Source organism: Plecotus auritus (assembly GCF_963455305.1).
Source record: "Plecotus auritus genome assembly, chromosome: X".
NCBI classification, from domain to species: domain Eukaryota; kingdom Metazoa; phylum Chordata; class Mammalia; order Chiroptera; family Vespertilionidae; genus Plecotus; species Plecotus auritus.
Window position 1 is genome coordinate 56,449,693 of NC_137784.1, and position 14,461 is coordinate 56,464,153.

A 14,461-nucleotide genomic window follows, 5' to 3' on the forward strand; every position below is an offset into this window, starting at 1 on the left:
TCATAAATTTATATAATCATTCCTCTGTTGAGCATTTATAATGCTGGTTTGCAAGCAGCTTTTTACTAGTTTTATATTTTATTGATGTCATTACACGCTGTAGGAACATTTTTGTAGCAAATTTTAGTAAGTGTTCTGAAAAGTTTCCAAAAACATTTTACCTGTTTATAGTAAAAATAATAGTGATGGAAAGGCTTTTTTTCTTACAACCGCTCCAAACACTAGAAATTATCAATATTTTAAAATCTTTGCTAATTGAATTATTTCTGTAAAATTTAAGACTATAACTTAAACCAACATTTTCCATCATAAAAAATTACATGCTCATTTTAAAACATCAAATCATATCGAACTGTATAAAGTGAAAAAGAAAAATCCCTGTTCTTTTCCTTCTTCTATCCCATTCTCCAGAATAGCCAGTGTCAGGTTTGGTATGAAGCCCTCTGGACCTTTTTCTATACCCTATACTTTTTTTTTGACAGAAGAAATGGTATTTATATTCTATTCTACAATTTTAATTTTTCACTTGACTATGTTATGGACAAATTTTCTTTCATGTAAGTGTGTGATCTTATTTAAGTAAAATCTGTTCAAATGTGACTTAAAAAGACAAGGGAGTTAAATGAATGTTTCTGAAAAAAATGTCTACTAGGTAAATTGGATTTCCACTTTGTTTTTAAAAAATACTGTGGTTGAAATAGAGGTAGATTATCTGATGGTTATTGGCATTTAACATTTCTTGAGAATATTGCTTTGTTGCTTAAGAATTCAGTTTCTGCTTCAGTTTTTTTTTTTGGGGGGGGGATAGACTTCTGATGTCTATAACTTAACTATCCCTCTTCTTTTATGTTCTGTACCAGAGGCTGTGCACTGGTGGGGTCCCTCGGCCTGGTCTGCACCCTCTTGCAATCTGGGACCCCTTGGGGGATGTTGGAGGCCCAGTGCATGGACTCGGCCCAATCCCCGCAGGCCAGGCCGACGGACCCCACAGATTCATGCACCAGGCCTCTAATATATATGTAAGATCTTTGATTAATCTCTTCCCACCTTCCTCCCTTCCCTCTGAGATTCATCAGTTCCATGTTTCCATGCCTGTGCGTTGAGTGTCTGCCCCCTGGTGGTCAGTGCGCATCATAGCTACCGGTCGAACGGTCACAGGCTTTTTTTAAAATAAATCTTTATTTTTCAGATTATTACAGTTGTTCCTCTTTTTCCCCCCCATAGCTCCCCTCCACCCGGTTCCCACCCCACCCTCTGCCCTTACCTCCCCCGCACTGTCCTCATCCATTGGTGTATTTTTGTCCAGTCTCTTCCCGCACCCCCCACACCCCTTTCCCCCCGAGGATTGTCAGTCCACTCCCTTTCTATGCCCCTGATTCTCTTCTATTCACCAGTTTATTCTGTTCATCAGATTTTTTATTCACTTGAATTTTACATTCACTTGTTGATAGACATGTATTTGTTGTTCTTAATTTCTATCTTTACCTTTTTCTTCTTTTCTTAATACCTTTCAGCATTTTATATAATACTGGTTTGGTGTTGATGAACTCCTTTAGCTTTTTCTTATCTGTGAAGCTCTTTATCTGCCCTTCAATTCTGAATGATAGCTTTGCTGGGTAGAGTAATCTAGGTTGTAGGTTCTTGCTATTCATCACTTTGAATATTTCTTGCCACTCCCTTCTGGCCTACATAGTTCTGTTGAGAAATCAGCTGACAATCGTATGGGTGCTCCCTTGTAGGTAACTGTTTTTCTCTTGCTGCTTTTAATATTCTCTTTGTCTTTTGCTCTTGGCATTTTAATTATGATGAGTCTTGGTGTGGTCCTCTTTGAATTCCTTTTGTTTGGGGTTCTCTGCACTTCCTGGACTTGTAAGTCTATTTCTTTCACCAGGTGGGGGAAGTTTTCAGTCATTATTTCTTCAAATAGGTTTTCAGTATCTTTTATTTTTTAAAATATATTTTATTGATTTTTTTACAGAGAGAAAGGGAGAGGGAGAGAGAGTTAGAAACATGGATGGGAGAGAAACATCAATCAGCTGCCTCCAGCACACCCCCTACTGGGAATGTGCCGCAAACAAGGTACATGCCCTTGACCGGAATCTAACCTGGGACTCTTGAGTCCGGAGGCTGATGCTCTATCCACTGACCCAAACCAGTCAGGGCGGTTTTCAGTATCTAGCTCTCTCTCTTCTTCTGGCACCCCCATAATTTGGATGTTGGTATGCTTGTAGTTGTCCCAGAGGCTCCTTACACTATTTTTATATTTTTGGATTCTTTTTTCTTTTTGCTTTTCTGGTTGAGTGTTTTTGCTTCTTTGTATTTCAAATCTTTGACTTGATTCTTGCAGTCCTCTAGTCTGCTGTTGGGTCTCTATTATTTTTTATTTCAGTCAGTGTATGCTTAATTTCTAGTTGGTCCTTTTTCATATCCTCGAGGGTCTCAGTAAATTTATCGGCCTTTTCTAGAAAATTCTTGAAAAATCTTATAACTGTGGTTTTGAACTCTATATCCAGTCATTTGCTTTCCTCCACTTCTTTCATTTGTAACCTTTTTCTTTGTCTCCGCATTTTGGCTGCTTCCCTGAGTTGATAGAGTGGCTTTGTGTGCGAGGTGTCCTCTAGGGCCCAGTGGCTCAGCCACCCCAGTTACCTGAGGTGGACACTCTTGGTGAACCTTTGTGGGCTGTGTGCACAGTCTTGTTGTAGTTAAGCCTTGATTGTTGTTGGTATCACAGTGGGGAATTGACCTCCAGGCCAGTTGGCTGTGAGGATCAGCTGTGTCTACGATGGGAGAACTTCTGTGCTGGAGACACCCTTATGGGGCAAGACTTGCTTCATTGGGGCTTTGGTGCTCACTGAGCCTTCCCCCTTAGTGTGTGTCCCTTATGGATCTGAGGAGTTGTAATCTGGATGGTCCCACTCTGACCCCTGGGCACACTGGCTCTTGGATCTCCAAGGAGGTGCTAATTTAGCCTCTGCCTGAGGCCACCCAGCAGAGCTACAGAGAGATCTGCAGATTCCTCTTCTTTGTTTGGGTTTTGGAGGTGCCCAGATGAGGCCCAGCTGTGAAGCAATGCAAGCTGCTGCAGGGCCTTGGGCCTTTTTTTGGATGTTCTTGGTCTCACTGACTCAGCTGCAGTTTGTTAGGTAAGTTTAAAATTCAAAGGACCAGGCCATTCATATGCAAAAGCCTCTGCGCTCAGCTTGGATGGGGCTGAGTCTCAGGGTGGAGCATGGAGCAGACAGCAATGGCTTTGTGGGGTGGGATCTCAGGGCGGAACAGACAGCGATGGCTTCCCGTCAGCCCTCCCCTAAGAGGCCCCTGGTTCTCAGTGTCCCGCGGTAATCGCTGCAAGCACCTGTGAGAGAAAGCTGCCCTCGAGTTTTGTCCGCTGCCAGACAGTCCAGTTTCTCCCCGAATGAGTCTGGGTCCCCAGATTCTCACCCGGAACTGGAGTTCAGAGCAGTTGGGAGCTTTTGTCTCCCTCCCGATTGAGAAAGCCAGCTGCATACTTAGTTGCCAGCCGTCTCCGTGTGCGCCTCCCTACCTCTGCCTTCCTCGGCTCCTGTGAGTCTCAGTGTACTTTTCTCTTTCCTTCTAGTTGTAGAATTCCCACTCAGCCAGCCTTCCTGTGGTTCTGGATGATATCCGTTTTGTCTTTTAGTTGTAGTTTTGAAATTGTTGTGCAAGGGAGCAGTTTAGGTGTTTACCTATGCTGCCATCTTGGTTTCTCCCCTCCACTTAAGTTTTTATATATATAGATTAAATTAGTAGATAGTGATAGCAATTTGGTATAAGGCTCCAAGTATCTCACTGAAAGTGCATACTTGTGGTGAATGAGATAGTATAACATGCCAGTAAACAAATATGCACTAGAAAATGTTAAGGCTACATTAAACAAAGTTCACATTTAAAAAATATATAATTTGGGAAAATAAAGATTATCATTTTTTTAAGATTATTATTTATTAAAAGAAAAAGGAGACACAGGAAAAAACTGCCTTTTTTTTTTTGCCCTGGAGTTTCTCTAATGTGTTTTTTTGTTTTCAGTTTTATTTTATTTATTTATTTTTTTCAAATTTTTATTAAGGTATTATGTGTGTACATATCTTACCATTGCCCCCCCCACCCCACTCCCATACATGCCCTCACCCCCCAATGTTTTGCATCCGTTGGTTACTCTTATATGCATGCATACAAGTCCTTCAGTTGATCTCTTATTTCCCCCACCTCTCCCTAACCTTACCGCTGTAATTAGACAGTCTGTTTGATGCTTTACTTCCTCTGTAACTATCTTTTGGTTCATCAGTTTATAATGTTTTTCATTATCCCCAAATGAGTGAGATCATGTGGTATTTTTCTTTCATTGACTGGCTTATTTCACTTAGCATAATGTTCTCTAATTCCATCCAGGTGCCTACAAATGGTAGTAATTCCTTCTTTTTTATGGCAGCATAGTATTCCATTGTGTAGATGTACCATAGTTTTCTGATCCAGTCATCTGCTGACGGGCACCTAGGCTGTTTCCAAATCTTAGCTATTGTAAATTGTGCTGCTATGAACATAGGGGTGCGTATATCCTTTCTGATTGGTGTTTCTGGTTTCTTAGGATATATTCCTAGGAGTGGGATTACTGGGTCAAATGGGAGTTCCATTTTCAGTTTTTTGAGGAAACTCCATACTGTTCTCCACAGTGGCTGCACCAGTCTGCATTCCCACCAGCAGTGCACGAGGGTTCCTTTTTCTCCGCATCCTCGCCAACACTTGTCGTTTGTTGATTTGTTGATGATAGCCATTCTGATAGGTGTGAGATGGTATCGCATTGTCGTTTTGATTTGCATCTCATGGATAATTAGTGACTTTGAGCATGTTTTCATGTGTCTCTTGGCCTTCTGTCTTCTTTAGAAAAGATTCTATTTAGGTCCGTTGCCCATTTTTTTATTGGATCATTTATCTTCCTTTTATTAAGTTGTATAAGCTGCTTGTAGATGTTGGAAATTAAACCTTTATCAGTGATACCATTTGCAAATATGTTCTCCCATACAGTGGGGTTTCTTGTTGTTTTGTTGATGGTTTCTTTTACTCTAATGTGTTTTCAAGGCAACTCTGAGGTGCCAGGAAAAAAAAAAAAACCTTACCGTGAGGGCTATAAATCCGTGTTAATTTCCCCCTTGTTTATTTTATGTAACTATTATAGTTGGTATCATGTAAAGTTGGGTGAAGTGTATGGAAAGAAAAATATGTACAAGTAGACTTAGTGGCCTTAATCTTATAAATGATTGCTGTAAGCCCCTTAAAGCCAGGAACTTATTTCCCTTGTGCTTAGGATAATACTTGCACATAGACACTCAGTAAGTAGTATATGTTGAATGAATTAATGACCAAAGATAGAGCGGCTCAGTACTAGGAAAGAATGGAGAAGGCACAGGATTAGAGAATTTCAAGGAAGACGTGAATGGCAGTTATAAATATAACACAGGGCTTCTATGGTCAAGTCTGAAAAACGTTCAACTGCATTTGGCTGTGAACTTGATGAGAACAGTTTTTATGAAGTGTTCTTTAACATTGCCTCATTCTGTGACACAGTTGCTACTTTCTGTACAGTCCCTTAGTACTTCGTACATTATTGAAATGATGAGTTTGTATATATGCATTTTCCATGACAGCATGAAGGGCATCAAGGACAAGGACCTGTCTCTTGGTTTTGGATTTGTTCGTTTTGTTTTATTTTTGTATCACCAGAGCCTGGCACTATACCTGGCTTATATTAAGTGCTTACATATGAAGAGTCAAGCCCTATTACAAATTTTACTCTACAGAAAAAGGTGTTTTGAAGTGTCTATATTGTAACTTTTCTAATTGTTGTAGAGATAAGTGATTAGTGTGTTTAGCCAAGGAGATTGTGTGTGTGTGTGTGTGTGTGTGTGTGTGTGTGTGTGTGTATATATATATATATGGAATGGTGGTTCATTTGGAACTAAAGAAGCAATTTTAGATTTTGGGGGGGATTTTTATCAGACAGATCCTGAATATAAATCTTACACTTGCCCAGTGAGATTTATTTACCCCAGTTCCCCTATGGATAGTTTATAGCCGCGGTTGCTAACCTTTTGGACTTCACGGACGGACCACCAGTGGTCCGCGGATCACCGGTTGGCAACCGCTGGTTTATAGCTTCTTGAATTTTTAGTCCAGATTCTGTTATTCTGATTTGAGAGATCAAACCTCTCATCTTGGAAACTAAAAATCTTAATTTGCATTGGATCCAACTATATATATATATAAAAACCTAAGCGTCCATCTGACCATTTGACCGTCCGACCGGTAGCTATGATGTGCAATGACCACCAGGGGGCAGATGCTCCGACCAGTAGCTATGAAGCGCATTGATCACCAGGGGGCAGACGCTCAATGCATGAGCTGCCGAGCTGCAGTGACCTGGCAGCTGCTGTTCTGGGGTGACACACCCAGAACCAGAGACGAGGGAGCCCGATTCTGGGGTGCGTCACCCGAGAACTGCCCTCTCACAATCCAGGACCCCTCGGGTGATGCCGGAGAGCTGGTTTCAGCCCGATCCCCACAGGCCAAGCCGAGGTACCCCAGGCCTCTAGTATTCTACGTAATGGGAAGAACCTAGCTAAAGTCTGAAAGATTATATTCACTTCCCTTTTCACCTTTCCTGGACCTAGTTTGAGATAAATATATAAGGATCGGGAGAGCCAATCTTATCTCTTTGAGATCTGTGGACTATGTATATTTGAATTTAGTAATTCTAGTTTCTTTAATAATTAGCTGTGCAGATATTTTTTTTTCTTTTAAAACATGGTATTTTTGCCCTAGCTGGTTTGGCTCAGTGGATACAGCTTCAGTCTGTGTACTGAAGGATCCCAGGTTTGATTTCCATCAAGGGCACATGCCCAGGTTCCAGGCTCGATCCTCAGTAGGGGGCATACAGGATGCAGCCCATCAATGATTCGCTCTCATCATTGATGTTTCTATCTCTCTCTCCCTCTCCCTTTCTTTCTGAAATCAACAAAAATATATTTTTTAAATCTGGTATTTGTTAAAGCTGTGTATTGCTTTTTTAAAAAATATATATTGTTTTATTGATTTCAGAGCAGATGGGAGAGGGAGAGAGATACAGAAACATCAGTGGTGAGAGAGAATCATTGATTGGCTGCCTCCTGCATGACCCCCACTCGGGATCAAGCCTGAAACTGGGGCATGTGCCCTGACTGGGAATCGAACTGTGACCTGGTTCATAGGTCAATGCTCAACCACTGAGCCATGCTGGCTGGGATGTCTATTGCTATTGAGATTTTATTGTGTTGTTTTTTAATTTTTATGATTCATATTGGAATACATGCATATTACCCACACCATTTGTTCACTGTCAAGATAATCTATGCTTGTTTTGGCACAATACTCAGTTTCTTAGTAGGAAGGTTATTTTTAGTATTTGTGGAAAGGTTCTCAAAGGAAATGTGAGCTTACAAGTGATCACAAACCTCTTCTTAGTTGTGCAAGACTGCTTACTATCTTGACTGCTGTTTTTCTCTGAAACCTTTCAGAAAGCAGTGATACTTGCTGTTTTTCTCTGAAACCTTTCAGATAGCAATGATACTTGCTTTCCCTCTCTAACTAGAAACATGACGCTGGTAACTTTTCTTTCTCCTTGCATCACTAAAGAGGTGAATTAACTTAGAAACAACATAAGGAATTTTCTTGATTTTAGTGGAATATCCACTTTCAAAAGCTATAATTGGAATTACCACTATTTAAGGACATTTGGGTTTGAATTATATATGATACTGTAGGTTACTGCCAATTCTTATTTGGAATGAGGCAAAATATAAATACTTCACATTTTTATTTTTTCCATCACCATTTATCCCCTTGATGCCCTCCTCCATCCTCCCCCCACCCCCCCCACACACACAGTCATCTCACTGTTGTCCATGTCCATGAGTTCTTTCTCTTTTTTAAATTAAATATGTATTTTAAAAATCTTTCAAAATATATTTTTATTGATTTCAGAAAGGAAGGGAGGGGGGAGAGAGAGAGAGAGAGAGAAATATCAGTGACGAGAGAGTCATTGATTGGCGGCCTCCTGCACGCCCCCCTACTGGGGATTGAGCCCGCAACCTGGGCGTATGCCCTTGGCTGGAATTGAACCTGGGACCCTTCAGTGCGCAGGCTTACGCTCTATCCATTGAGCTAAACCAGCTAGGGCTAAAAAAATATTTTTTGACAAGACATTTATGGTTGCTTAGCCATGATTTAATAGAGAGACATCAAAATATATTCAGAAAAGCATTTCTTTTTGTAAATGGGTACTTTATTCTCCTGTAGGGCACAGTGGTCATTCATAGATTGCCATATCTTTCATACTCATTTTCATGTCATTCTGAAAATTAACTCTTTATAAAGTAATTATGATTTCCTGCATAATAACCATTTATGGATTGGGAAATTGGAATTCAATTTCTACTCTTTCTTCCCCCCCCCCCACAATAGCCTCAGTACTTTATTATTCCTACTAGAGGCCTGGTGCATGAAATTCATGCCCTCGGGGGGGCGGTACCTCAGTCTGGCCTGTGCTCTCTCACAGTCCAGGAGCCCTCGGGATCCAGAGGCGAGAGAGCCTCCCATCACACCGCTGCGCTCACCAGCCTTCAGCCCAGCTTCTGGCTGAGTGGCGCTCCCCTGTGGGAGTGCATTGACCCCCAGGGGGCAGCTCCTGTATTGAGCGTCTGCCCCCTGGTGGTCAGTGCATGTCATAGCGACCAGTCGTTCCGCAGTTCGGTCGATTTGCATATTAGCCTTTTATTATATAGGATAGTGGCCCTGTTATCTTTTTTAAAAATATGTTTTTATTGATTTTTAGAGAGAGGAAGAAGGGAGAGAGAGAGAGACATCGATGAGAAAGAAAAATAGATTGCTGCCTCCTGTACACCCTATACTGGGGATTGAGCCCGCAACCTGGGTATGTGCCCCTGACCTGGAATCAAGACAGCGACCTCTTGGTACATGGGTTGATGCTCAACCACTGAGCCACAGTGGTTGGGCAGCCCTGTTATCTTTGTATGTCTCTTCACTGGGCTTCTCTTCTTCCTAAGCTGTAAAACCTAAAGCTGATTATCTTACTTTTAAGCTCCTGTTTGCTTCAGAATATAAAGCAAGATTTTTAGCTTTATGGATGTAGTTATGGACCCTTTTGAGAGTTTGATGAAGAAACAGATTTTGTACCCAGAAAAATTTATATTACATACAAAATTTTGTTTACAGTTTCAGGAGGTTCATGGATCTCTCATTACCATCCTGTTAAAAAATTCCTGGTATAGATAGAGATAAGAAAACATCTAGTTATTTTTGTCCTTTTTTAGTAGTGTTAACAGTGGTTTGCCAACTCCACCACCATCTTTCACCAAAAATACTTCAATGCTACTTTGCATATAGTAGAGTGTATTTTGGGGGTATTAGTGGGTATTTCTTTAGAATTGTATGTTGCAAAGAAAATGGGGAAATAAGAGGTCCCATCCTCAAAAAAGTAAGAGAAAACTTTGCAGTTGTATAAAACTAAATTTTCCCTGTGTTGTAAATGAGAGCATTGCAGTGTTAAAGCATTGGTTTGTTTAGGTTTCAAAACTGAGATAGAGTAAGGGCTGAATTATTAATCTGTAGTCTGGGATTTTGCCTTAAGCAGGTCCTTGTAAGAAGGAGAGCCAGTATACTGTAAGAGGCTGGTTTAGTGAAGGAGGCCTGTAACCTGTATACAGTCTTTTTCTCTAGCATCATGCATTACTATCAACATGAAAGCTTTTATAATCTGTCTCCGTCAGTATTTTGAGTAGGTAGTATTTTGAAGACCAACCTACTGGTGGCCCTAGGACAGTGGTCAGCAAACCGCGACTTGCGAGCCACATGCAGCTCGCAGGCCATGGTTTGCCGCTCTGTTGACTACTGAGTTTGCCGACCACTGCCCTAGGAGATTAGAACTCTGGAAATTTATTACTCAAACTATTCTTTTTTAAAAAAAAAAAATAAATCTTTATTCAGATTATTACAATTATTTCTCCTTTTTCCCCCCATAGCTCCCCTCCACCCAGTTCCCACCCCACCTTCTGCCCTTACCTCCCCCACACTGTCCTCATCCATAGGTGTATGATTTTTGTCCAGTCTCTTCCTGAACCCCCCGATACCCCTTTCCCCCTGAGAATTATCAGTCCACTCCCTTTCTATGCCCCTGATTCTGTTATATTCACCAGATTATTCTGTTCCTCAGGTTTTTAATTCACTTGATTTTTAGGTTCACTTGTTGATAGATATGTATTTGTTGTTCATAATTTTTATCTTTACTTTTTTCTTCTTCCTCTTCTTTAAGAATACCTTTCAGCATTTCATATAATACTGGTTTGGTGGTGATGAACTCCTTTAGCTTTTTCTTATCTGTGAAGCTCTTTATCTGCCCTTCAATTGTGAATGATAGCTTTGCTGGGTAGAGTAATCTTGGTTGTAGGTTCTTGCTATTCATCACTTTGAAAATTTCTTGCCACTCCCGTCTGGCCTGCATAGTTTCTGTTGAGAAATCAGCTGACAGTCGTATGGGTGTTCCCTTGTAGGTAATTAACTGTTTTTCTCTTGCTGCTTTTAATATTCTCTCTTTGTCTTTTGCTCTTGGCATTTTAATTATGATGTGTCTTGGTGTGGTCCTCTTTGGATTCCTTTTGTTTGGGGTTCTGTGCGCTTCCTGGACTTGTAAGTCTATTTTCTTTCACCAGGTGGGGGAAGTTTTCAGTCATTATTTCTTCCAATAGGTTTTCAGTATCTTGCTCTCTCTCTTCTTCTGGCACCCCCATAATTCTGATGTTGGTACGCTTGAAGTTGTCCCAGAGGCTTCTTACACTCTCTTCAACTTTTTGGATTTTTTTTTCTTTTTGCTTTTTCGGTTGAGTGTTTTTTGCTTCTTTGTATTTCAATTCTTTGACTTGATTCTTGTGTTCCTCTAGTCCAGCCATGGGCAAACTACAGCCCGCAGGCTGGATCCGGCTGTTCTATCCGGTTCTCTTGCTCTCCCCTCTGCTCCTTTACTTTGAATTTATATTAGTTCACACAAACACTCCATCCATGCTTTTGTTCCGGCCCTCTGGTCCAGTTTAAGAACCCATTGTGGCCCTCGAGTCAAAAAGTTTGCCCACCCCTGCTCTAGTCTGTTGTTGGGTCTCTGTATAATATTTTTTATTTCAGTCAGTGTATGTTTAATTTCTAGTTGGTCCTTTTTCATATCTTCGAGGGTCTCGTTATATTTATCGGCCTTTTCTAGGATATTCTTGAAAAGCCTTATAACCGTGGTTTTGAATTCTATATCCAGTCATTTGTTTTCCTCCATTTCTTTCATTTGTGATCTGTTTCTTTGTCACCGCATTTTCACTGCTTCCCTGAGTTGGTAGGGTAGCTTTGTGTGCTAGGTTTCCTATATGGCCCAGTGGATCGGCCTCCTCAGTTAACCTTAGGTGGACACTCTTGGTGCACCCCTTTGTGGACTGTGTGCACATCCTTGTTGTAGTTAAGTCTTGATTGTTGTTGATATCACTGGGAGGAATTGACCTCCAGGCCAGTTGGCTGTGAGGATCAGCTGTGTCTATGCTGGGAGAAGTTCGGTGCTGGAGACAGCCTTATAGGATTAGACTTGCCAAATTGCAAAAGCCTTTGTGCTCAGCTTGGATGGGGTGGAGTCTCAGGGCGGTGCAGACAGTCTTGGCTTCCCATCAGCCTTGCCCTTGCACGCATGCGCCACCAGACCTCTGCCTTCCCCGCCTCCCAAGTCTCCGCCGGAGAGTCCAGACTCCCCCCACAAGAGCGTGGTTCCCCAGGGGCTCGCCTGGAACTGGGGTTTAGTGCAGTCAGGAGCTTCCGACTCCCTTCCACTAGCGAAAGCCTGTGGCAACCTCTGCAGCCTTTGTGCGCACTGGCACGCGCACGCCTCCAGACCTCTGCCTTCCCCGGCTCCCAAGCCTCCGCCCGAGAGCCCAGATTCCCCCCCGTAAGAGCGTGGGTCCCCAGGGGCTCACCTGGAACTGGGGTTCAGTGCAGTCAGAACTGGGGTTCAGTGCAGTCAGGAGCTTCTGACTCCCTTCTGCTAGGGAAAGCCTGTGGCAACCTCCGCAGTCTTTGTGCACACTGGCGCGCACGCCTCCAGACCCCTGCCCGCTGGGGCTCCCCCGGTTCTCCCCTGGGTCTCCGAGTCTCTGGGTGCCTTTCTCTCTACCTGACAGTCCAGACTCCCCCTGTATGAGCCTGGGTCCACGGGGTTTCTCCCGGAACTGGGGTTTAGTGCAGTTGGAACTGGGGTTCAGTGCAGTTGGGGGCTTCCTTCCCCCTCCTGCCAGAGAAAGTCAGCCAGGCTCTCAGCCGCCCTTCCTCTCTGCGCGCACAAAGACCCTTTGCCGTACCTCCAATTCTCTGAGCTTTTCTCTTTCCTTCTAGTTGTAGAATTTCCACTCAGCCAGCTTTCCTGTGGTTCTCGATGGTGTTCGTTCTGTCTTTTAGTTGTAGTTTTGAAATTGTTGTGCGAGGCAGCAGTTTAGGTGCTTACCTATGCCGCCATCTTGGTTTCTCTCAAACTATTCTTTTTAAAATATATATATTTTTATTGATTTTAGAGAGAGGGGAAGTAAGAAGGGGAGAGAGAGAAACATTGATGACAGAGAAACATCAATCGACTGCCTCCTGCAACCCGGGGCATGTGCCCTGACTGGGAATCGAACCAACAACCTTTTGGTGCATGGGACGACAACCAATTGAGCCACACCCACCATGGGCACTCAGACTATTCTTGATTGTGAGCCAGCTCTGGCTGTATTTATGTGCCCTAAATATCCTGATGGTTGACTTAGTTTTCTTTCTGATTTATTTGTATTTGGCACAAAGTTTGTGAGGACACAGCTTTATTTTACATCTTTTAAAGAATAGATTGCATATATTTGTGAGAGGTTTTATCTGAAAGAGACTTCTTTGTTCATGTAATAGTTCGTAATGGTTAGAGTGGGTATGGCATGAAAGCTTTACATGCAAATGTGTTAATATATTTTATCCTTTACCTCCTGATAAATAGTAGGTATAACTCAGGTTTCACCTCCTCTGTGAAGCCTTTCCTAATTCATCTTTCCCTCTTACCTCCCAGAATCGGCCACTTCCTCCTCTGTGTCTCTACTGAACCCTGTATGTATTTTTTCACAAATAGTATTCCCTATTTGTTTATAGTCTATTTCACTGTGCTAGGCTTCTTGGGGATATGGTCTATATCTTACTCATTTTTGTGTATAATGCTTGGCACATAGAAGGTACTCAGAATGTTTTATGAATGGGTAAATAAACAGTTTATTAAAGAATATAAAGCGCTCAAGGCAGGGATTAAAAACTCAGATGCCTTCAGGATCCAGACGTAAATGAGTTAAGCAGACTTGGTAGGGCAGCTGTTACTCAGTTCCAGCCAATTGGTGCCTTATGGGCATGCTGACCCTGTGTTGCCAGATCTTTTCAGTTTTTAAGAGAAATTAGGTATTTGTGTTTTTATGTGAAATCTTTCTATTGTTAAATGTTGCAAATTCAGATTTTAAAAATTTGTTTTTTAAAATCTTTATTGTTGATAAACTTTATTGAGGTATAATTTACATATAAAAAGTGTATATATAATGGGTGTATAGCTCAACCCATTTTCACAAACTGGACAGTTTTTTTTTTATGGGCCAAACAAAACTGGATTGACCTGTAAGCCACCAGTTTGCAACTTATGACAAAGGCCATATAGGAAACTGTAGTTTAGTTAAGAATCACCTTATAGCCCTAACTGGTTTGGCTCAGTGGTAGAGCATCAGCCTGCAGACTGAAGGGTCCCAGGTTCGATTCTAGCTAAGGGCATGTACCTTGGTTGTGGGCTGGATCCTCAGTGGGGGTCGTGCAAGAGGCAGCTAATTGATGCTTCTCTCTCATCGATGTTTCTAACTTTCTATCCTTCTCCCTTCCTCTTTGTAAAAATCAATAAAAAATATGTTTTTTTTAAAAAGAATCACCTTATAAGGGCAGGGGCGGACTGGGAGGTTAATGGGGGGGGGGAAGGGACATATGTAATACTTTCAACAATAAAGATTTTTTAAAAATCACCTAATAAGTAAGTGTCTTAAAGAGACACATCAAACAAATGCAATGTGTGGGCCTTATTTGGATTACGATTCAAAGAAATCAAATGTAAGTGAACATTTATTAAATTATGGGAAATTTGAATATTGATTGGCTGTTTAAAAAAGTTAAAGAATTGTTCATTATTTTAGATGTAATATAGTTGGATTTTTTAATTGACTTTATTTTCTTTCAAGCAGTTTAGAGCAAAATTGAGATAAAGGTATAGAGAGTTCCTATATTCCACTTCCTATATTCCATATGCCCCAACACATGCACAGCA

At 41.6% G+C, this 14,461-nt stretch overlaps 1 protein-coding gene across 5 annotated transcripts in view; it reads left to right on the forward strand.

Moving 5' to 3' along the window:
• Positions 1-14,461, forward strand: part of TAF1 (TATA-box binding protein associated factor 1) — an 88,970-nt gene that overhangs the window by 60,742 nt on the left and 13,767 nt on the right. The gene's annotated exons all lie outside the window — the stretch shown is intronic.